The sequence below is a fragment of the Arvicanthis niloticus genome, chromosome 18, assembly GCF_011762505.2.
Source record: "Arvicanthis niloticus isolate mArvNil1 chromosome 18, mArvNil1.pat.X, whole genome shotgun sequence".
NCBI classification, from domain to species: Eukaryota; Metazoa; Chordata; class Mammalia; order Rodentia; family Muridae; genus Arvicanthis; species Arvicanthis niloticus.
Window position 1 is genome coordinate 32,415,130 of NC_047675.1, and position 23,869 is coordinate 32,438,998.

The 23,869-nt window shown below is 42.6% G+C and overlaps 1 protein-coding gene and 1 long non-coding RNA gene across 6 annotated transcripts in view; one reads left to right on the plus strand and one right to left on the minus strand.

Annotated features, from left to right (window-relative positions):
• The window catches only part of Smpd3 (sphingomyelin phosphodiesterase 3), an 82,928-nt gene that overhangs the window by 55,637 nt on the left and 3,422 nt on the right, over positions 1–23,869 (minus strand). The window lies entirely within an intron of this gene.
• LOC117722980 (uncharacterized) overlaps positions 1–23,869 on the plus strand; it is a 43,371-nt gene that overhangs the window by 14,657 nt on the left and 4,845 nt on the right. The window contains exons 3-4 of one of the 2 annotated variants that reach the window (XR_013104885.1): positions 12,543–12,573; positions 15,346–15,490. This is a non-coding gene — a long non-coding RNA (uncharacterized LOC117722980). The remainder of the gene's footprint in view (positions 1–12,542; positions 12,574–15,345; positions 15,491–23,869) is intronic. The other variant, XR_013104884.1, reaches the window with a different exon arrangement.

Consider the following 23,869-nt stretch of genomic DNA (forward strand, 5'->3'; position numbering starts at 1 on the left):
ATATAAAAAGCATTGCGCTAAATTTTTTAAAGCTGAGATCTTTCCTAGGATGAGAGACTCACTTTTTTGATAGAGATATTCTGCTCATAAGGCAAGCAGAGAAGGCATAGAACAACACGAGATCACATTCCCCTATAGGCAACTGGGAGCTTTATGTATTTTATAGTCTACAACAGCAGCCCATGTGCCTGCTACACATTACCTTATGAGCCAGTTCAGAATCATAGTAGCAGCTTGGGAAGGCTATTTCAAAGGGCAGGTGGTTCCAGAGGAGTTTTCTTCTGTTTATTTTGAAAGTTAATCAGCCTCTGGCTCTCTCCACTTGTGTCCCAGATAAGACTGAACCATAGTCTTTAATTTATACAAAGATGGGTTTAAAACTGGATTCCCTTTTATTTGCTTGCTTGCTTGCTTGAGACAGGGATTTACTGTGTAGTGCAAGCTGGCCTTGAACTTTTCATCCTCACATCAGTCTCCTAAGCGCTGAGACTGCTGATGTGTGCTTGTCATGCCTAGCTTCTTGTCTTTTGGAGGATGGGTCCAGAGTAGAGAACCAGCCAATGATGGGTCTAGAATGAGTTTGCTGGCTGCACCTTGTGTAGAGGGGATGGTGGGAGTGCTGAATGCTGAAGATGAGGTTAAAGGCAGGATGAAGTAGAGGTACCAGGACAGGATGGAGAGGAGGTAGCATGTGCACAAGTCTGAGGCCTTTGTACAGGTGAGAGAAACAAAGAACTGGAATGTGGTTGGGGAGATACAAAAATAAGTGTCTGGGACACTTAGTTTTGCCTAGCCTCCCTAACTCTTACTCTGGGGGTGGTTTAGGATGGGATGGGTCAGGTAGGTGCTGGAAGAAACTAACCAGATCTTTTATGACTACCAATGAGATAAGGGGTGACTTGAGGTTGACAGCTCTTGAGTTAGGGTCCTGATGCAGATACTAGTTGAAGTTTTGGGATACAGATAGAGCATAGGGATCAGACTGAGGATTTGGGGTTGGGCCTCAGCCCTTCTTTTGGGGGGAAATCAACCAATTCAGGAAATTGGGAAATGCCTGAGTAACTAGGGTAACAGGTAACTCCTTGTCTCCCAGATGTGGGGGTACTGTCCCTTAAGCATAAATAGAGGGAAGGGATATGATGGTGTCACATCTCAGTATCTTTCCACATCTCTTTAAAAAATATTATTTATTTATTTATTTAACGTATGTGAGTGCACTGTCGCTGTCTTCAGACACACCAGAAGAGGGCGTCAGATCCCATTACAGATGGTTGTGGGCCACCATGTGGTTTCTGGGAATTGAACTCAGGACCTCTAGGAAGAGCAGTCAGGGCTCTTAACCGCTGAGCCACCTCTCTCCCCAGCCCCTTATCTTTCCACATCTATTGACAGCTTTTCTTTAGAAAGTCAGCTACCTACAGTTTCCTTGCACCCCCAGAATTTTGATGCGTGAGAAACTTACAGGCCCTTCCTCATCCCTGACCCAAGCACAGATGCCCTAGAGCCTAGCATCTTTATTCCATGTGATGAGGGCTGTGATAATGGCAATTGTAACAAAGCCTGATTGTTCAAATGGGTGATAATACTAATAAAGGCAGCAGAGAGAGAGGGAAAGGAGACTGGAACCAATAAAACACCTACAGGCCTTGCAGAGGATCCAAGTTTGGTTCCCAACACCTATGTCAGATGGGTCAAACAACCTGTAACTCCGGTTCTAAGGGCTCTGACTCCCTCTTCTGGCCTTTTCAGGTAACTGCACTCATAGGCACATACCCACAATACAAACACACAGACATACACATAATTAAAAGCAAAAATAAATCTCAAAGTAACTAAGTATTGGAATGTATTTAGAAGACTGCTTGACTCAGGTCAATGTATACACCTGCTATTGCTATTATTATTGTTATTCTTGATATTGATACTATTATTGCTGTAATCGTTCTTATTACTGATATCATTACTACTGTTAGTATATTAGATATATTAGATATTTCACCCACAGTTATGATCTGAATATAAAATACTCCCCCACAGGCTTATGTGTTGAATATCTGATTCCCAACTGGTGGCACTGTCTTGGGAGGTTCTAGAACATTTAGGAGATGGGTTTTAATTGGAGAAAATAGGTCCTAGGGGCCTGTCTCTGAAGGTAGTACCTGATCCTCAGTTCTGTGCTTGGACCATGAAGTGAAGAAACCCCCCCCCCCCTTATTCCTGCCACTGAGGAGTACTACCTAAGCAAGTGGAGCCAAACAATTTAGGGAACCCTCTAAAGCCATGAGCCCAAATAAATAATTCTTTCCTTCAGTTATGCTGTGTATTTCGGTCACAGCAATGCAAGGATAACTAACACAGGCATCAAGGCCATTTCATCTGAATGTCATTTTAATTTCATAATCCAGTACAGGAACAAGTGCCTATTGTTATTCTCCTCTCAAGATGAGGAAACTAGGCTCAGAGAGAGGGAGAGATGTGCCTTAAGATATACTGAGCCTGCTGCTAAGCCTTCATGCTCATCCACTTGGCCTACCTGGAAAGGCTTCACTACTACCTAACAGTTCTTCCATTATCCATGCACAGCAGGGATGGAAGTTTTATTCCTCTACTTAATGCATGGCTGATAAGGACCAGGTGAGTTAAGTGGCTTCCAGAAGGGCCTGCCTCCTCTGAGCTAAGCTGCTTTCCAGCCAGCTGATCAGAACTGCTCTTCAAAATCATAGTTTAACCATTCATTGTTCTGTGCATGGAGGCAGCTTGCCCCCTAGGACACCCCACTCGGTGCTGCCACAGTGATTAATAAGGATCTTCTGTGTTCACGTGAAACCTCTCAGTCAAAGCCTCAAAGTGCTTTGCAGGCATTAATTAAGCTTTGTGGTGGTGACTCAGCTAGGTGGTAGCCCTAGGCTTACTCTATGTGTCTTCAGCTGGTGAAAAAAAAAAGAACAAATCACTCCCTCAGCAAACCTTGGCCTTCTGACCAGTCAGATCCAGTCGGCATTCCCCATTCCTGGTCATGATCATTTGCAGAGTAGACTTGTCTTTCACTGGTACAGTAATCAGCCCTCAGAAGCCATTTCATATCTGAGTTATAACAGTGCCAACAGCCCTAACTGGTGCCCACTGATGGCCCAATTGCACTTTGGGGACTGACATAGCTTCAGGCCTGTGCCCACTAGCATGTTTAGGCCAAATGCATCCATCCACAGGGGTCACTGGTGTCAACCCATCCTTGAAACACTATCTGCACCCTACCCCCTCTTCTTCCTTATCCTCAGATCCACCCTCCCTCATCATCTGCTTATTTAATGTGGCTCTGAATTCTTAACTCAGAGTAAAGCACTTAACCCTCTACCTCAGGATGTAGAGAGTCCCCAAAGGGACAGAGGTTATGGTCACAGGTGTGCTTCAGCATGATAGGACAAAAAAATATATATGTGGGATGAAGGCTGGGAAGGCAGAGGCAGTGGGGCCTGACAATGAGACTGGGAAGTAGAAATGGGTTTCCAACTGAGCTGTGGCAATGAAGCAGAGAGCAGGGATTTTAATTTAGAAAGGAGATTTGCAGGACTTGGAGATTGTCTGGAGGTAATCCAATAGAGCCTTTTATTTTCTGACCATCAGGCAGATCCAATCTGCTTTAGGAAGCAGAGCCAGGTGATCTCTGTGAGTTCAAGAACAGCCTGTTCTAGATAGCAAGTTCCAGGACAGCCAGAGTTACACAACGGGACCTCGTCTTAAAACAAACATCAAAACAAAAACAAAAAACCTTGGCAATGATACACAGTTATAATTCCAGCACTCAGGAGATGGAGGCAGGAGGATTAGAACTTCAAGGTCACTCTTGTTGAGAATCCAATTTGAGACCAGCCTGGGTCTTAATACATGAGACCCTGTAAAAATTAAATAAACAAAAGACGAGGTTTCCAGCCTCTGAGATGGTAAGATGAAAAAAAACTCAGCATCATTTAACCCCAGCAAAATTCTCAGCCCAAGGAGGAACTTATTTATACTAGAAAGGAGGTTTATTTTAATTTTTACAGAACCAGAATTGATCTCTCCCTTTCTCCAGAACCATGGAAGCCACATATGTTGGGCCAGGTGCTAAGAGCCAGATTCAGGGATAGACCTTCTGAAAGTCAGGAGCTGAAAAAGAGTGCAGGAGAAAAATAAGACGAGGCTCAGAGAAGAAAATGCATTTGCTGTTGAAAGAAGCACAGGGCCCAGCTGTTGAGGCGCTGGCCAGGGGAGAACCAGCTGAGAGGGATCTGAGCTCTTGCTCAGGAGTTCCTTGAGGTCTGCTAATGCCGAGGGTTTGAGAAGAAAGGAAGAGAATTGTTTCTCCTTGGCCACAGATATGAGAGAGATGATACTATATCCTATACATGCATATGCATCCTCTTTACTATGACCTCCAGTGAGCTCTAGGCAAGCTTCTGACTTCCCGGATGTCACCAGAGTCTGGTTTTCCAGCAGTGGGTTTTTTTTTTTTTTTTTTTTTTTTTAAATGGTCGTTAAAGCAAAAGTCTTTAGTGATCTCTTTCAGTTTAAAAAGTCTCCTTGAAAAAGAACCAACTTTAGCCAGATGGTAGTGGTGTGCATCTTTAATCCCAGCACTCAGGAGGCAGAAGCAGGCAGATCAAAAGGGAGGGGTTGGGGGGGGGAGCGCAAGTTAGTTCCAGGGCAGCGAAGGCTATGCACAGAGAAACCCTGTTTCGGGGGCATGGGGACTAACTTCTTCACCATTGTCCCTTGTGTATGATTTTACCCTGCCTTCTAGGATTTTAGTTAGAATCATTGATAGAGGGCTTTACTCTGGTGTTCAGTTATAAGTGCATCGATTTTCACTACTCGTGAGCAGGAACTGAGAGCCCCAGTTACTGGTGAAGAAGCAGGCTTACCAAGGCAAAGTGGTTGGTTCAAGTTAGCACGAGGGCCAGGCTTTCTGGTTTTCTGTCCTCCTTCTCTTGCCTTTTATGGCACAAAAGAGATTTCAAAGATCATCGGTTCACTGCATCCTGTGACTGTTCCACCAGGCTGAAGACTTATTGGGGCTTCTGCCGAGCATTACCAGCAAACAGGGTTTGGCCTTTCCTCCTTGGGGTCTTATTCTTATACCTTAGATCTCTGCTGCTGACTTAGTCAAGGGACCTTGGACCAACTCATTGTTTACCTACTGACAGGTGTTTTCTGAACGTGACATTCTTGTATGGCCCAGGTTCCCTGAGCATGGAAGAAACGTGGAAAAAAATGAAGCTACTTATGGAGGCTTATCAGGCAGTTCTAGAGCCTGAAAGTGACCAAAATGTGTTGGAAGAGTTGATGGGAAGATGTCAGGCCATGACAAGTCTTAACGTTAGCCCCAAGCTTTTCAGAGCACTGGTAGTTTTGCAAGGAGATGAAGAGGGGTGAACTGCAGGGTAGGAGCTAGTAGGTATATGGGCAAGCCAGACCAGGTTAGAACTAGGTGATAGCAACATGGAAAACAAATATTTCCACTGTCAGAGAAGTAGAAGAACACTATCTAGAAGAGAGAGAACCCAGGTTTGCCAAGTCTCTCCCTTGTACTCTGCTGTACAGAAGTCAGTCAAACACACACACTTCCAGCTTCTACCACAGCCTACCAATGTGAAGGTGTTTGGGGGTGCTGAGTGGGTGGATTTAACTAGAAAGGAGCAGGGATCTCTGATGTTGATTGTGGGCCATATTTGCCTCAAGAAAAATAAATTTAAGGCAGAACAAATATAATAACATAATAGAAGCTTGGTAGATCCTCTTAACTAACTATTGCAGTAATAATCCTGTTTCATGTTTGCCAAGGCATAGCTCAGTTCAAAATAGAATCTTCACATGGATCAGAACATTTGCCCAGCATCTAACCAGGCTACATGGATGTTAGACATAATTATAGCACCAGGGAAGTGAATATTGACTTGATAACCCTGTTTGATCTTTGACAACCCCATGGGCTATGTCATTATAAAGACTGGACACAAAGAAAAAGTGGCATACTGTCTGACCCAGGTCATGCTGACAGCCAGCTCCTGACTATGCCCAGAAGCTTCTGAGAGTCTCCCCAGGGCAGTCTGAAGCTGACCCCTGCTTGGTCCAGTAACGCATCCCTACACCTTGGCCCCTATACAAGTAACTCATTGATGGAAGCTGCCTGTAGTAACTGCTGAATGTTTGAGAGATACGCTTCAAAAAGCCGTGAAACAATGAAAAGCTCTTAACAATTGATTTAAAATCAATATGGTGAGAGACAGAAGTACTCAGAAGAGAAATATCCCCAAGAGGCCGAGGGACATGGCTACTTCCTAGTTGTTTCCATCAGTGTGCTTGCTCTCCGTCCTGACCATGTGTACACACTTAAGTCTTCCACACAGACTCAGTGTCACCCCAAGCTGCTGGAGTTTATTAATAACAGCAACAGCAGTAATAACCTTGTTTAGAGGTTGCTTGTCTCTGTCAAATACTTTCAATATTTTTATTGTGTCCTCCCATCAGTCCACATGTTGACACAATTATTCCCACTTTACAGATGAGGAGGCTGAGGAATCCTTGGTTCGCTCAACAACCAAATTTTAACGCCAAGATTGGATGGAGAATTGAAGATGACTGGGGCTGGGGGTGTTGATACACTGTGGGAGCTGAGACATTAAATCAGAGAAAGGAAAGAGAGGTGTGGGCAGGACAGAATGGAGAAGGAAGGCTTAGAAAGTGGGGGCGGGTATAAAGTGGGTTCATTTGAGGATCCCTGTTTTCCCCAGGCTCAAGGCCCAAAAATACAGTGGAAAGAGGAGGCTTTCAAGGAGAGAACTCAAGGCCCCAGAGGGAATCACTTTCAGTCCCTCTGCCAGGTTCTGAGTTTCCCATGTGCTGGTGTCCACCTCACCACATGCCATTTCCTTGTTTGCTTTGGTGGGTCTGAGTAGCCTGTGTCTCGTCCCAAGAGCAACAAAATAAACATCACCGTGGAGACAAACTCACTTGACTCCACTTACAGTAGCTAACAGCCCAAGATTTTCCAGCTTGAAGGCCCTTTTGCTTCTTTGAGCATTGCCCAGGAAGATTTGGCCATGGGAAAAAAAAAAGCACTAGGAGGCAGCAGGCAATAAACTGTGTGTGATCGGAAAGACTTGGACTAGTGCTTGATGGGTCTGTTAGAGGCAACACTCCCAGTATAACAGCAGCATCGCAGGCCGCTTCAAGTAGCCACTGCACTCTGGTTTGCAGATTGAATGCATTTCCCTCTTCTGTCCCTGCAGCTCAGCAGGGAGCAGGTGCAGCAGCAGCAGGGTCTGGCTAGCTAGCTCCAAAAAGGACTTGTTGCTTGGACTTTCAAGGGGAGCAGGGATTATCCTTCTGTCCCCAGATGATCCTGAGTCTGAGCTTTAAAGGTCAGGTCAGGAGATAAACAGCAAACATAGTCACAGAGAGCAAAGGACTTTCCAGGAAGCCATGCTGGGAAGTGACATCTAACCCCTGCTTTTTGGTGCCTGATTATGGAGGGAATAGAGTGAGCTTGATTGGTTTTACAAAAGGAGGTATCCGTGTTATAGAAGTTTCTACCCATGCCTGGATCTGGACTGGGAGCTAAAAGGGTTACAACTAGTCTCTGGCTTGGAGACAGATCTGGACACAGATAACCAGGACACATCGGTGTGTCCAGAGCCCTGAAAAGGTTATGACCCATCAGTTTCTAGAGTCTGAGAACAACTGCAATAACATCAAAAAGTCCCTGCAGAGAGCAGGGGTTTCCTGTAGTTTAGTGGTAGAGTAATTACCTGGCATGATCAAGACCCTGGGTTCAGTCTTTACCATTGGAGAAAAAACATTTGAGTGGACAGTATTAACTATGGTCAAAGCAGGCCAGCCTGGCTATGATAGGGGACGTCTCCATGACATAATCAAACTTGGCTATCATGTACAGATAACAGCTCTGATGGCTATGCTCTGTGCGTAAAAAGCAGGGTACACTTACTTGCTTGGGGTCTAAATAACTGCAGGTTTATGGATCTGAAGTTGGCCCTGGCCTACCAGATACACAGAGGTAGAAGTAGAAACCCTGGAGCTTGACTGTTGGTGACTGGGCTCCAGCGTATGAAAGCCACGGGCCTGTTGGCTTTCTTGCTGAGCTCAGTGGGATCCACTCCTATCATGCTTTTTGTTAGATACTGTATGATCAGTACTTCCAGACAAGGAACTAGCCAGGGCTTCAGAAGGCTGCTTAGTGTTCTTTCCTTTACAAATGTGGTTCTAAAAATTTCAATAAGCCCCCATCATGATCTAGAAACCTCAGTGCTGGGCTGCATTTCCAGAGAAGGATCAGAGGAGACTCAAGAACACCAGGCCTCCAAGATTCCTGCACTGATCCAGGAACACAGCAGTTCTGTTCTTAATACAAACTTGGGTACAAGCAATGGGTACCACAGACCTGTCCTATGGGCCTGGGGGAGTAGCATTATCAGATGTAGCCCAGTTAGGAAGAAATGGGGCAGTGTGATACAGGGTTAATGCTGGCCTGTCCTAGCCATCCTTGCTAACAGTGACTGTTATGAGACCTCTGTTCTTTTCTTCTCCTGGGGCCAACAAGGGGGTTTGTTTTAGGAGAGAGAAGTAAATTTAGATCTCCAGTGAGGAAAAGAACTTAAAGTGGGGCTGAATGTTTAGCAACTAGTGTAGAGGAGGCAGCATACCCAAGGTCAGCTTTGATCTGACAGCTTCAGAAGCTGTCACCCCTTCCCCCCCCCCCCCAACTCGCTGCTACCAATATTTACTCTCTGCTGTGACTTGAACATCTCCACTAACACTCATTTGAAATGTAACTCCCAATGCAAAGGGTGGAAACTTGATCTAAATGACATAAAACTTTGGGAGACAATTCAGATTAAATGAGGCCATAAGGGTGGGGTCCTAATCCAATGGACTGTGGCTTTATAAGAAGAGAAATGGCCTAACCTAGAATTGCCCATCTTGCCATATGATAGCTTATCCTGCCCTGGGACTCTGCAGAAAGTGCCTCCAAGCAAGGACATCACCAGATGTGGCCAACTGATCATGAACCTCACAATTGTCAGAACCAGAAGCCAAATAACCCTTTAGTTTTCATAAATTACTTGTTCTCTGGTATTCAGTACCAGAGAACTCTTGTATATAGTACCAGTGAAGGCACTAAGACCACCCCCCACCTCTTAACTCTCCCTGCCATGCTAATTGTAATTTCTCTTCATCTCTAATAATTCATAGAAACCTTTTTTCACAGATAACGCATAAGCTTCCATAAAAGATAGTGTGGTTCCTTTCCATGAATATTTGGTGCAGATGCTTTTCTCTGCCTCTCTAGTCATGCTTTTTATTGACTGCAATGCTGGGGCTACGGGTTGTGATTCTGTGGTGAGAATCAATTTCATAGGTGTCAATAAATTAAGAGGAGGATTAATTCAGACACCAAAACAGCATGGCAGCTATTTTGGGTCAAGTCCATATTTTATTCCGGAATGGACTTCCCCCACTGGCTCCTCAGCCTTCATCCTGAGTTCTGTACTTTGACTTTGGGCATGTGCCTATGAGGAAGCCCTAAGCTAATCTTCTGTTTTGTTCCCCCAGCCCATTTTTATATTACCATAAAAACAATACAGAAGAGAATTTGGAAATATGCCCTGTAGAACCTTCTCATAGTGTATACACTGTTTGCACTTCCCCTTCAGTTTGGGTCCATGTGTGTAATGACTATACCAGGACACTCTTTATGGTCTATTTACTCAATTAATGTTAGATGTGTCTCCATTTGGCTTTTGAGTCTTCGAGAGCATCATTTCCAGTGGCTGCAGAATGTCGTGTCGAGTGGATAGACATGCATTATTTAATCATTTGCCTTCTGTGCACATTATTGCTGGAAGCCAGGTCATCTGACCCAATTTTGGCTCATAATGCACATTTGCCAGTCCCAGTTCAGGGAGGGAGCATTTATTCATAAAACATTTACTAACTGTCAGCCAAAAGCAGCAAAGCACTGTACCAGTGAGAAGATGGGTTTGAGGGAGTAAGTAAGAAATGCGGTCTGTAGTACTCCATTTCTTGAGTGGCTGCCTATGGCAGGGAGGCAGGCCCCAGGTCTCACCTAATGAGTGGGCTGACAGGGCTGCTGATTCCCAGAGAAGTTATTGTAGACATTTATTTTTTTTTAATGAAAGTAGGCTCTTCGGTAATTGGGACTTTTAGACATTAGACATTTATTTGTTACTGGTGATAAAGCAATAAAGTTTGGAAGTAATTTAATTAAAATTAATAAGCAGATTCTTGGGATTTTTCCTACAGTTACATTGATTAGAATAAAAATCAGTGCGTTTGGCTGCTGCCTGGGGGGCGGGACTTGGAGCTGTCCTGATGAGACTTTGTGCAAAACCTGGGCCTTTCCCCACACAGATTCTCAATCATCACATACAGCAGCTAGAGGGGAGAGACAAGAAACTCTATTATTTAATGTAAGAATAATACCTGGTGTTTACTGAGCTCCTGCAGCAAGAAAGCCACTGTAGCAGGCACTGTACTGAGAAATACGACTTTCATGGTGAGTCTTTTATGATAGGTACTATTTTCTCCATGTTTAAGGAGGAGACTGTGAATTAGAAAAGTCAAGCTACTTGCTAGAGGTTTCTTAGCAACGTCTCTTCCCTGAAACCAGACAGCTGTATAGGATTTCATGAGACCATTTTTCCCATAAAGTGGTCTCATGAACATTTTGCCTTTGAAAATAAAATGTTTAACTGGATAACAATTCAGATCTAGGAAAGAGAAATTATATATGATAATTTTAGAAAGCTCTCAAACTAATTTACATTCCAATGAAGAGTGTGTACATATATTTAGCTGAAATTCATAAGAATATATGTTTAGCATTAGTAAAGTTTATTTTTGCCCTTTCAAGAGAGACTGTACCTTAGTAGTTATAAAAGCCTTTGAATTAACATGCTGCATCAGTTGGAGTAAACCCTCACTCATTTTACTGGTAGATGAAAAACCCTTAGAGTATTTACAGACTTCGTGTTCTGCCCTGAAAAGTCAGGAGGCCAGACTAGAAACCACTGACCATCAAATCTCAGCTGTGAGGGCGTCTACCCTTTGAACTGGCAGCTGGATGAGTATGGTCGGCAGAAGGAAACCCAAGGAGTCTCCAGGGCTGGGGCAGCGTTTAAAATCCAGCTCTGCTGCTTTTCTTGATTACTTCAATAACCTAGTTCATATAATCATGCAAGTTAGAGAGAGCCATAGGTTTCATTTTTGGATGGCATAGAGTGGGCGATGATTTATTCTGATTCATTCGTGGGAACTTTCTTTTCCATCTGACTGGGAATGCCTAAATGTTCTCATCACCACCCACGGGGGCATCCCTGTCTCACACTCAGTCCTTCCCCTTTCCTCACCATCAGGTTCTCAGAGAGACCTGTCTGCAGGCATGTCCAACCCTGCCCACCTGCTGGTATTGTTCAATCTACAGGCTGACGTGTAATACACCCGTGAAGTTAAGTAATGAGTTTGGGGCTGTAATGAAATCAGGATTCCTTAGCATTTAGAGAGGGGCTGCATCACTGTACAAATATAGGTGAGGTCATCTGGAGCACAGGCATGTCTTACCTTAGAAAAGTGGTATTCGAGCTACTACTGTGCAGGGTGCAGGTGGAAAAGGTATTCTGTGAGGCATGAGAACGAAGTTGGGAAAATGAAGAATCCAAGGCACAGAAAACAGCATTCCAAAGAGTGACCTCAGAGGGCCTAGTCTTGCCTAGACTGTTAGGAATATTAGTCTGCCCAGACTTCTATCTGATACCCTGTCTGTTACATTTTACCAAATCTTCCATGAATATATTTCCTCAAATATTGAAAATTATGCTATGAGAGTAAGTCTTCTTCCATTCTTGTATATTCTTTTTTAGTTATTTTTTAAAGTCATAGAATATTATATGATCATTAAGGAACATTGGAAGAAAATGTGGAAAGATATAAATATCTCAATTCTAATCTTCCAAACACACCAGATGTTAATTTTGGTATATTTTCTTTCAGGGGCTCTTTGGTGGTTTAGGGTTTTTAAATGCAGTTATAATTACACTGTATGTAAAAATGTGCACTAAATTTAACCTTCAGATTACAAGCATCAATCTCTTGAAACATGGCAAACATCATTCCTACCACATCAAACTCTGTACCACCTTTTAATTCACTCGTAATTGTACCACTGCTTTCTATTTTCATGTCTGTTTGGGCTACTTGATGTCAGACTCCCAGAGCAGTATGTTAATTTATACCCACAACTGTCTGTTGGCCAGCTTCTTGTATTCCTTGTGACAGATTTTTGCCTCACATGTTTTGATGTTAAGGTACTGAGTGTACAAATGTTCAGAACAGCTATGCCTTCACAATTGCTTCTATGAATATGAAATTACCCTTTTATCCTGCTTGACGTTGCTTACTGCCTTAAATTGTGCTTTGTCTGATCCAGCCACTCACGCTTTTCTTTTGTTTGCATTTACTTGCTATAGCTCTGCCTACCCCGCAGCCGTTTTATTTCAGGTGAGTCTCTTGTATTAATTTAATATAGGGACCTTTGTCTTCTACCAGGGGAGGGTTAAATGCTTACACTGATTGTTGTAACCACTCTGCGTGGCTCCCTGCCAACGTGTTTTGTGTTTCCTGCATTTCCTTTCTTTTGTGACTTTTGAGCCATAGCTGGTGATTTCTTCTTTTCTTTTCTGCAGTGATGTGGAAGGGAGACATCTTGTTTCTCACTCCACTGATCTGCCTTCTGTTGCCTCCAATGAATGTTTTAATTTGTCTCTGTGTTCAGTTTCTAAGCAGCTTGACTTATTTCAGCCTGCCCTTCTCATCTGGACAGAAAGGTTCTAAAGGCTTGATGCTAAGTTTTGTTTACCGACTCCCGGAAGGAGTTGTGTGTCTGGAGCAGGAGAGGACAGGCTGCCTTAAGTGCCCTCATTGCTTTCTTGAGAGATGAGGGACACCAAATCCTCCTCAGAGGGTGTATGTATCTCACAACAGTTGGTCCTTGTGTGTGGGAGCCCTTCCTGCAGGTCTTCTGGCCCTCAAGTGGAGAAAGTAGCATGAGTAGTTCTCATCTCAGCTGACAGAAATGAGCTCTGTCAGGAAGAGGGTCCCAGGCAGAGGAACAGAGAGAGGTTATGTAGGGGACCTGATGACTTTTGCCTAGATAGGCAGTGCAGGACATATCAGTGTCAGGTATGACATTTCCTGGCACACAAATCATTTTTAAAAGTCCTCTTAATGACTTGTAAATGGAATTTCAGTGAGAGATTTTCTAGTTTTCCATTTGTCTTTTGTCTTTGCAAAATACAGTATATTAAAACTCTGATGTGCAGTATAATAAAACTCTATAGTGTAGTTACCAGCCTTAAATGGTTTGTTTAAATTTCAACACTGGCACTGTTTAATTTATTTAGATGGTTGCTCTTCTGTATTCCCTACTACAGTGTTGATTGTGGGGAGGCCACTGCCACACCCACAGGCAAGGAGGGCTGAAGTCTACAAAAAGCAGGTAGGCTAGCTGAGTTGGAACAACCTGCTTCATGCCCTAGGAGGATTTTAGAGGAAATACAAATGAGGCAGCTCTGACTTCTAGGGCCCCTGAGCAGCAGGGCTTGGTTGGGACTGACCTGCCATTACTGATCCTGTTTGACTGGGCCTCGGTTTCCCCAAGAATATTCTCAGAGACAGGTAATATGCTAGGATTTGCTGGTGAGAAGAGAGAGGCTAGCACATGGGTGGTTAGCACTATAGTTGGTCAGTGTAACTTTCTGATGGGGTGATGAAGGCAAGTAGCACTAGGAGAGTGGATGCACTTCCACTGGACTCCACAGGCGAATGTCTTATAATACAGAGTTTCTCTGGAACTGGAATCTTGGCTAGGATCCTTTGGAACATTTTTAGCTAAAATTAAGAGGTAATATCTCCAAGGGTCTAGACAAGCAGGAGTCAAGGAAGTCTGGGGACTGGGACAAAGCCAGGTTTCATGATGCTCCAGCCTACATGGTCAGGATGACCATTGCCAAGCCCTCAGAACACCAGATTAGGAAACTGAGGTCTAAAGTTGTAGGTGATATATCCAAAGTCACTCAATAAATCCACCCAAATCCACCCTATCTCAAATAAATCTACCCTATCTCAAAGTATTTCAGTGTGCTGAACTTGCTAACTCAGGTTTTAATACCTAGACCTAACATATGAATGTGTGTATATGTGTTCCTCCCAGCAGAATTAGCCACTGCTCTGCTTTCTCCTCATCTCTTGTCTCCCTACAGTATAATTGTCTCTGTCTATCCCTGCAGGACTGAGTACCTAAGAGCAGCACTGTCGGGATTTTGTTTTTAAAAACTTGGTGAATTAAGCCAGGAGGTGGGTGTACATCTTTAATCCCAGCGTTCAGGAGTCAGAGGCAGGCAGATCTCTGTCAGTTTGAGGCCAGCCTTGCCTATAGAGTAAGTTTCAGGACATTCAGGGCTAAACAGAGAAACTGTCTTGAAAAACAAAACAAAACAAAAAAAAAGTTGGTGAATTTACAACCCTGCACTCATGCATAGATTACCATGGCTTGGTCCTATTAAATATGTAGTCTCTTTACAATGGAAATGCTAATTGCCTTGATTTGATTATTATAAATTACAAGCATGTATCAAATTATTATACTGTACCTCATAAATATGTATACTGTGTCAATTAAAATGGTAATACTTTTAAAAAATCAATTATTTTGAAATTATGTTCTTTTGAAAAAGTATATATATATATATATATATATATATATATATATATATATATATATTTTTTTTTTGCCTGTGTTTGTCTGTGCATGCCTGATGTCCATAGAGGCCAGAAAATGGCATCAGATGCCCTGGAACTAGAGCTATGTATGGCTTTGAGCCACTGGGAATTGAGTCTGGGTTCCCTGGAAGAGCAGCCAGAGCTCTTAACCGCTGAACCATCATCTCTCCAGCCACTAAAACTGTGTACTTTGTAGGCTTCCAAACTATAAAACTATGGCTGCTCAGATTCCTTTGCTTTGTGCTGCCCTTTGCGGCAAATGCTTTAATTGTAGGGCAAAGAGTCTTCAGGGAAACACTTGTTTCTCCCAGAACTCGGAAGACAGGCAGGTAGACATTGTTGAGTTCAGTGCTGGTTTGCTCTATATAATGAGTTCCAGCCAGGGCCATACAATGAGGCACATGTCTCAAAAATCAAAAAGAACTGACTGACTAACTCATGTAAGCCAGAGACTGTCTCATTTATTTCTATTTCTTCTGTGTCTGTCATTAGAATAGGAACACAATAGGAACTGGATATGTGAGTAAACCGTGAACACTGCGGAGAACATCTCTTGTGTGCCAGTCCGTATGCTCAAGGCTGATCACAGGAACCTCTAAGACTCAGCATATCAGAGCCTTGGTTTCAGAACGAAGAGGTAAATGACTGCTGCTGTTGCAGCCATGAAGTCACTGTAAGTGTAACCTTCCATTGCCCAGCCATTGCAAATGCCCATGCCTTTGCTATTCAGATGATTTCTCAGTCTGGTTTTCTTCATCAGAAGTTGCCATTCAACCTCGTGGTGGTCAGCATATCTAGGTAGGCACCGTTGCTGGAGTCAATGCCCCAACAAGCCCTTAACATTCTATCATTCAGTGTTTGTCATTTCTCATGAGTGAAACATTTATAAACGCTAGTGGTTCTGTCAATGGACAACTTGGCAACATCTTTGTGGCTTTGCCTACCCTGTTTTTAGCCTTTTAATACGGTAGAGGGTGTCTGGAAGCCTAGCACGACTTATCAAAGAAAATACAGTGAGACTCCATGATCTCTTTCAGTGTCTATCATCCTGTACATCAAACTCCCCTTTGACTCACCAAGGGATTCTCTCATAGCTGTAGAAGCTGCTCCCCCACTCCACTTCTTGTATCCTCCACATAGCTGCAGGTGCCTCTTGGAAGAAATGTCACGTTCCTACCTCTTTCCTTTCCTGCCTTTGTTTTTCATTGTCAGCCAGGGAGAGAAATCTGGTGCAGATTGCGATTGCAATCATTTCTGATTTTTCCTCTAACCAGCCAAAAGAGGATAAGATTTGGTTTTCAACCCTGCTGCCTATAGAAAAATAAGCAGAATAAATTTAAGATGGCAAGTCCTGAGAAATCTCCTATTGTGAAGCAAGCTCTCTGCACAGGAGGGGTTACTGATGATGGGAACTCACTCAGAAAGGGCTCTGGGATGTGCAGAGACCTTGCTTTAGGTCCTCACAGTAACCGCCTTGGGAGGCAACCATTTGGAGATGTCACTGGGGAATCACGAAGCAGATAACAAAACTGCCTGTCTTCTTGAGCAGAAGCAAAGGCCTCAGCTCAGGACACAGACATTCTGCCTTCTGCCTCACAGAGACGGCCTCTCTTAAGTTTTATGTTTGAGGTTGGGTGCCACATCTGTGTTTTTTGGCAGTCTCTGCTGCCTGCCAGGTGACACAGCCTGTAGCCCTTGCAGCAGACCGCCTATCCTGCCTGGAGCTTTTGTGAAGACCAAATGAAGTAGCATAAGCTGCATGTGGTAGAATTTGCCTGGAATCCTAGTGTTTGGGAAGTGGGATGAAGAGTTCAGAGCCAGCCTTGGTTGTGTAACAAGTCAGCTGAAGCTACATGAGACCCTATCTCAAAAGAAGAAAAAAGGGAGGGGAACAAAAAAGATGGAAAGAAAGAGGCCATGTGAATTCTTTGGCGATTGAAGAGTGCTAATGGAATGTTGGATGTATCTGCTTATGCCTTCCAAAGTTCTGGCCTTGGATTCATGCACTCAATACTGCCACAGAATGAGTACATCCAGTGGGATGCTCCAAGCTAGCCATTTTGTGTCTTATATTCCTTTGCCTAGGAATATGTTTGGTTCTTCAGTAGCTACTTTTCCTATTGCTGTGACTCAGTGCCCATAAGAAACAGCGTAAAAAAGGAAAGGGATCTTCAAGATGGTTCACTGGGTAAAGACTCCTGACAATGTAATTGTAGTCTCTAGGCACCACAAAGTGGAGGAAGATCAACTCTCAAAAGTTGTCCTTTGATTTCCATTTGCCAGCTATAGTGCGCACACTTTTAAAGTACTTAAAAGCATATTTTTATACATTAATAACAACTAGGGAAGGGTTTATTTTGGCTCACAGTTGAAAGTATGGTGTATCATGTAGGAAGCCATGGCAGCAGGAGCTTAAGGTAGTTTGGTCACATGTATCTATCAGGAGATAAGAAGCAGAGAAAAATGAATGTAGCGTTCAGCTCATTTTCTGTTTCTATTCAGTTTAGGACCCTGGCCCATGGATGGGGATTCCCTTAGTTAAGAGGGTATTTTCCCTTCTTTTAAACTAATCTAGTTAATCAGTCCCTCACGGGTGTACCCAAAGGCTTGTCTCCTAGGAGTTTCTAGTTTGTCATGTTCACAATATTAACCACCATGGTTCTCTAACACTTGTCATACAGATGTTTCAAGTGTCTCAAACGTTTTTTTCTGCCCCCACCCAGCCTTTCCTATTGCACTAACCCTTGATGACCAAACAAAATACCTCTCTACAAACTTACCACAAAGAATCTTTCCCTCCTTCAACAGTTTTGGGTTCCTCTGACATTGAACTAGAGAAGCCATGATCACTGGTTAAGGGCAGGTTCTGCTATGTGATGGTCTGGGGTGGTGTCCTGGTTATGCCTTTTACTGACTACATGACCTTGGGCAAATTACTTAAAAATCCCTGAACATTGCTTTCCTTAGCTTAAAATACAGAAATAATGGCTGTTTTACACACAATGTCTGAGCCACTGTAAGCCTTGATAAAGGAGGGGTAGTATTATCCTGGAGCATTTTTATATGTTGCCATAATTGCCATGGCAGCACAGGGAAACTTTGTTTTATTGTACTAGATGAGAAAAATGAGGCTCAGAAAGGTTAAAACTCAGGTTGGGGTGAAAACTCAATTGGTAAAGTGCTTGCCTTGCAAGCCTGGGACATGAGTTATATCTCCTTGGACCCAAATTTTAAAAGGTGGGCATGGATCTCTAGGACTCATAGGCTAGTTAGTTTAGCTTGCTAGGCAAGTACCAGGCCAATGAGAAAAGCTGTGTCAAAAACCAAGCTGGACAGCATCTGAGGAAAAGTAGCTAAAGTTGTCCTTTGACCTCTGCAGCACACATGTACACACACACACACACACACACACACACACACACAGAGTTAAAAAACACATTTGCACATTTGCATGAGGCCATCTATTTGGTGATGAAAATTAGATTCAAGATGAAGTCTGTAATGGAATCCACATCTTTCTCACTGCTATAGCTGACCTGCGTTAATGTAGCCTTGTGGTTACTTCAGTTTTTGTTTCTTGGTCTACTTTGTATGTGGGTCCTTTTCCTTCCCATTCAGAAAACATGCATTTTAAGACCTGGCTGTCCCCTAAATTTAGCATCAATATTTGGTCCCTGTAAGTCAGGGACCTTCCAACAGAACCATGGAAGAGCTTGTCCCCAGGCTCTTCTACCTGAATCAACCAATCACATGTTAACCTATGAAATCCGACACCAACATAATTTCCACATATATTCATTCCTTTCCTCCTTCCCTTCTCTGACACACCCCAGTGTGTGTGTGTGTGTGTGTGTGTGTGTCTGTTTGTCATCCTTCCTTCTTTCTTTCTTTCCCTTCTTTCTTTGTTTCTTTCTGGTTTTTATTTTTTAGATAGTTTTACACTGTAGCCCAGGCTGGCCTGGAACTCATGGCCATCCTCATGTATCAAGTGCTGTGTTTACAGATATGGGCCACCACATCAGGATCACTTGTTATTTATTTGATCCAGGTGAATTTTCAGAAGACAAAATGGTCAAGAACAGTAACAAGTAGTGAATGGAGATATAGCTTGCTCCAGGGGCAAAAGGACCTAGTTCTGGAGCTCTGGAATCAAGTTCCCTCCCTGTTGCTTCTCCCTTCTTTTAAAAGGAAAACTGCATGTTACATACTCCTAAATAACCATGGTGAACATGCCAGGATTTCAAGATAAATGTAATGGAGAACAATGCCCATTTGCCACCTGCTTCCTCATCCCAGAGAAAAACCTCATTGGACAAAAGAACATAAAATTGGGTAGTGTGTGTTCAAAGTTACCAAGATCCTGTGTTTTGGCACACTTTATCTGGTGAGGCTGTCCTTCTCTTGGGCCCCTCCAAGACTGGGTAAGGATGGGAAATAAAGCAATGCAATTGTTGAAAAGGCTCTAGAGATTCTGAATAGAAGCCTCTCTGCTAAGAACAAAGAGATTACCATTAAGAACAGCAGAAGTCCCACTCAGCAGTAGCTACCACTATGGAGTGCTTTCTATGCACCTGGGTTTTCATTTATATTGTCTAATTTTCTCCTTAGCACAATTTCCAAGAGAGCTGCAACTATCTCCATTTTACAGAAGAGGAATTAAGACTCTTGCCAAGGCCAAGAGCAAGGCAGAACAGCCTTGATCTAGGGTGTATTTGATTCCTGTCCAGGAATTTCCCCCCAGAGCACAAGGCTCTTATTCCCCTGAGGAACCCTAGAGACCAAGAGAGTTAGAGTCATCTGGTACAGGCACCCTAATCATCCTCTTCCTCAACTCATTAACAGAAGTCAAGATACGTACATAATATGGTTAGCTAATCTGTTTATTTACTGTGTGCTTATGGAAATGGCTTGAAAATTTTCCTCAGCCTCATCAGCCACCAGAAAACAGGGGCCAAATCTCAGCAACTCACGAGTTATACTTGCAAATGTTTTCAATCTTGTTCTAATGACCAATAAATCTTTGTTTGATCTATCTGAAAAATCTCCTGCTTGCTTTTCTCCTGTTGTTCCTGGTTTTTAATATTCTATATGTCTCCATTATCAACAACAGTTAGTATTTACTTAATGTTAACTGTAGACCAGAACTTATTGTTCTAAGTAATTTAATTCATAATAAAAGAAGCGGGCTATTAGTCCCTCATTTTATAACTGTGGATACAGAAGTTTAAGGACACATAGCCTAAATGATAGTCAGAATTCAAACTCAGGCCAATTGGTTATAGAAATTGCTTTGCTAAATAACCATTTATAAGGAAAAATTCCCTCCCATAATTAGCATAGCACTAATCCAATACAAATATAACAATGGCAATAAATGTAAATAATACATAATTATATTCACACATACACACACAAATATATAGATAGATATAAATTTTCACAGTGCTGAGCACTGAACTATATACCAACACTCAGGTATATAGCTATAATCTAAAATATTTAAGGGGCTGGAGAGATGGCTCAGAGGTTTAGAGCACTAACTGCTCTTCTAGAGGTCCTGAGTTCAATTCCCAGCAACCACATAATGGCTCACAACCATCTATAATGGGATCTGATGCCCTCTTCTGGTGTGTCTGAAAACAGCTATAGTGTACTCATACACATAAAATTTAGATTTACTTTTAGTTTATTGTGTTAATGTTTTGCCTGCATGCATGTATGGTTGGGTCCCCTGAAACTGGGTTACAGGTGGTCATAAACCACCATGTGGGTGCTGGGAATCAAACCTGGGTCCTCTGCAAAAACAACAAGTGCTCTTAATTGTTGAGCTGTCTCTTCTAAAAGTTGCATTTGAAGAAGTAAAAAGAAGTCAAGTAGAATTAATTTTATAGTATCTTTGATTTAATTCAATATATCAAAATATCAAAATATTTCAGCCTGGTCACAACCTGTTCAGTAGCCAGCCAATAGCTACCATTGAATGACAGATAAAAGCAGACTTTCTATTTTTCTATCTTTTTTCCTGTTTCAATTTTTGCTTTATAATTGGGTCAAATAAGGCTATGCTGATGGAAATATGCCCTTTGGATAATTTGATGAACATAGCAGTTGTTTAAGAAAGAATATGCATTAGGTGTCAGAAAACATGTGTTTTAAGACCCATCTTTGCCACCAACCAGGGATGTGGTTGGTCACAGACTTCTTTAAATTCCTTTAGCTTCTGTCTTCATGATAAAGCAAGAGGATAGTTTATGATACTTAAACTCACTTCCCATCCTTACAAAGTCCTGCTTATAACAACACTCTTTTGAGCAATTCAGCATCTGCATCCACTCAATATTTCTTTATGTCTGGACTTGTGCCAAGGTTGGGGTTGGGTTCCGTGAGCCCAGATATGTACCTAGTACATTAGAGGCAGAGAAATATTTATAGAGTGATTATATACCTAGTCTTCCTTTGAGGGAACTTTGAGTTATTACCAGAATAATTATAATAGTCTTAGGAGTTAATTATATTTGTTTCCTTTTTTATATTGGATAAAAATCTTCATAGTATATGCTTTCTGGGTGGTGCTCAGTCCTAGGCATGGCTGCTCAGAGGCCTCCACAAATGGCTTCTTATTACATGCTGTTCTGATGCTGGGAGAACTAAGACTCTAAATAAGAAAACAATCAAATCTGTCTGTGGTCCTGTGAATCAGAGCAGACCCAGATGGGAAGCCAAATCTGTGGCCTCCAAATGCCCTCAGGAACCACATTTCATGTCAGAGCTCTGTAAAGCCCCAGCACGTAGCGAAAAGGAATCACTTAGAAATGGGATGGAGACCTAGCTTGATGAAAAGCATTTTATTAGGGGAATAAGCCTGCTATTTCTGGATGATATGCAATTCAAAGCCTAGGGAGAAAAGACAAGTTTATTCCTTTTTACCCAGTGTAAACAGCTAATGCTACAGCTACTGACTGGAGAGTTCCTGGGCACAAGGTCTTTTGTGTATAGAAAGATGGGGGCAGTTTCATGTGGCAGGAAGTTCACTATTCCAAGCTGCCCATTTCCAGGAGTCTTGCAGCCACATATGAAGGCAGAGCATTGGCTGTGGTGGTGTGAGAACAGGAACATGGTGTTTCCCTAAGACTGGCTGAGTGAGGTCCACAACAGTGAGAAGTTTTATGTAGGTGTTAAGAACTTTGATGTGGGAATCCGAGAATGGGAATAGATGAAAGGAGTCTCCTAACAATATCCCTGAATGCACTTGGTGTTTAAAAAAAACTCCAGCAAATATGCTCTTTTCTCTCCTTCCTTTAAAAAAAAAAAAACTGCTTTATTGCTATCCAGCTTTAAATTCCTGTGAAAATTTTCCATTCTAGAAAGAAAGCCTTGTGTTATTACACTGTCTTCTTTGGTAACCAGGTTCAAGCAACAAACCTTACCAGAATAAGACAAAGAATGGCCATATACTTACTTGCTGAATTGGAAATCACTCTGTGGCTTGGGTTTGAATGCTAGTTCATTCCTAACTTCATTCCTTTAAATTTAGAGATATCTTTACATAGGACAGTCTAATACTTCCATTTTTTGCTTCTGCGGGCAGAAAAAGGATAGATTGGGAGTTTAATAGGACCGATACTCTGCCCCTTCTGTGTGACCTCGGGTAAGCCCCCTTGCTCTTAAAAGCTTTGTTCATCTTGAAAGTGGGAATAGCACCAGCACCTACTTCACAGGACTGTCAGGATTAAATGCATTCTTGCATGCAAACAGACTGATTTAGAAAATTTATTATTAGCTTGTAATTCTTTAAATAGGGATTGCTGATGGGCTTATTCAAAATGATGCAGCGAAAACTTCTACATCTCTGTTTTTTTTCCCATTCTCTTCTGTGATCAGCTTTGGGGAAATCCTCTAAGATGCTGTGGCCCTCAGCTTTGTTCTATTCCTTACTCTTTGCAGCTTGCAGGCAGAGGCCTGTATTCCAGAACCTTGGATAGATCCAAGCCTTCCCTACTCAGCCAGTCTGCTGCTCAGAAGCTGCTAGTTGGAGGAGCAACTCCAACGTGGCACAATTTTTTCAGAAAGGCTGTGTTAAAACAGAGATACTCCCAACATGAACGCTGCCACGTGCATGCACACTGACACTGTCATTTATGCTCAGACTCTTCAACTGCCCTGCCCGCCCTCCTGCATATTTTTAAGGAGCCTTTTCTCAGCAAGCCATAACTTTACCCACAAGATTTTCAAATTTAGAGTCCTTTACTTCTTTCCTATGAGTTTCAAGAAATTTTTTGAGCCTCTAAAGAACAAAAACACCACCACGTCTCCCTGTTACCTGCAGGTATTTAATTTCTTGTACAAGGGTTAAATATTCTCGTTTGTTTTGTTTTAGTTTTGTTTTTGTTGTATAGCTCTGGCTGTCCTGGAACTCACTCTGTAGACCAAGCTGGCCTCAAAAAAAGAGAGATCTATCTGCCTCTTCATCCCAGGTACTGGAATTAAAGGCATGGGCCACCATTGCCCAGCTGGATTAAACATTCTTGATTAACCTCAAGTAAAAGCAATAACACATGAGCATGAGGAAATGTTTTACAAGACAAAGATTCAGGTATGGATTAAAAGAAACATAAAATAATGTCATTGCCTTGAGTGATGCTAAACACTCTTCTCTGATAGAGATAATCAGGTGGCTCAATTTATGAGGTGATTTAGCTTTTCACTCGCCAATGCAGAACATAACACACTATATGCAGTCACCTTCTGAACAGGCGAGGAAGAAATTAAGTCCTATTTTTACTTTATGATACTGAGTCACATAGTTCGATGCAAATCACATGGATGCCAAAGTAAGAACAATGCCAGGTATTTAAATACCTCCTTTCCTCTGAGGAGCTCTAACAATTTTGTGACAGTGTGAAATCCTTTCAGAGTGACTCCAGAAGAGACACACGTCTCCAGGTGGGCAGTTAAGACTGAGCATGTCCCATCCATCTCCCCAGCTCCAGTCCTTAGGAAGAGCCAGTGCTCAGGG